This window comes from Salvelinus sp. IW2-2015, unplaced genomic scaffold, assembly GCF_002910315.2.
Source record: "Salvelinus sp. IW2-2015 unplaced genomic scaffold, ASM291031v2 Un_scaffold1613, whole genome shotgun sequence".
In the NCBI taxonomy this organism is placed as follows: Eukaryota; Metazoa; Chordata; class Actinopteri; order Salmoniformes; family Salmonidae; genus Salvelinus; species Salvelinus sp. IW2-2015.
In genome coordinates, this window is record NW_019943032.1 from 148470 (window position 1) to 149488 (window position 1019).

Consider the following 1019-nt stretch of genomic DNA (forward strand, 5'->3'; position numbering starts at 1 on the left):
CCCATGGTTCTCCCTCCCTCCCTCCACCCATGGCTCTCCCTCCCTCCCCCAGGTCATCAGCTCAGGGACAGGAGAAAAGGAGACAGGTCAGGAGAATAGGTTCTTCACCAGAGGAGCAGCAGGGTTAACCACCCCAGTGCAGTTGGGCAGACAGTCCATGTTCTCAGGAGAGCCAGGCTATGAGAGGGGGTCTCGCCTGCCCCCCCGGGCCACTCCTACCCGGGGTGGTGGAGAGTTCCGTACCCCCTTCAGCAGCAGACTGGGTCTAGGTCTACCCCCTACCCCGCCAGGCAGTGTTTGCAACAGGAGTGATCTACAGGGGTTCACGACAGCCCCCAGCTCTGAGGTTAAAGTCAGAAAGATGCCGCAGGTTTGTGAGGATGTAGACAAGACAGATTTTAGCAGCACTGTCAGCAGTAGCTTTAAAAACCTAAAGGCTCAATTACAACTCTTCCTGTGTACTCAAGTGTTCCAGAGTGTGTGTTTCTCATCCCCATCCTGTGTTTCTCAGGCAGCTATCGCCGGTGAACGCTTGTCCTGGTTGAATTTACACCCTACTGTTGCTGCTGCTGGGTTTATGTTTAGTGGGTTTTCTTAAATGTTCTCCATGTCTGCAGAATGAGCCTCGGGCTGCGTCCCAAATGAACCCCTGTCCCCTGTATGGTGCCAGTTTGACCCTATGGGCACTGACCAGATGGTAATGCGCTAATACAGCACCCTAAGTGGTTTCTCTCTGCGTTCACTTGGCTTCCAGAATGACGTGGAAGGGAGCAGCGACGTTGCGGCGCCCGTGCAGAACTCGTCCAAGGCGGCGGACGGCCCCGTGGCGACGGCGGCGGCGAAGACGGTCAGCGCCTCCATGGACGACTCGGAGATGAAGAAGCTATCAGAGGAGTGCAGGAGACTGCAGGCTGAGATGGGCAAACTGACCGAGGAGAACAGACAACTCAAGGTTAGTCTGTAGGTGTCTGTAGGTTAGGGGTTGTAGATGGACAACAGACTGGTCTGTAGGTTAGGGG

General features: G+C 55.6%; 1 pseudogene; it reads left to right on the top strand.

Moving 5' to 3' along the window:
• LOC112071426 (vesicle-associated membrane protein-associated protein A-like) overlaps positions 1 to 1019 on the top strand; it is a 9145-nt pseudogene that overhangs the window by 982 nt on the left and 7144 nt on the right.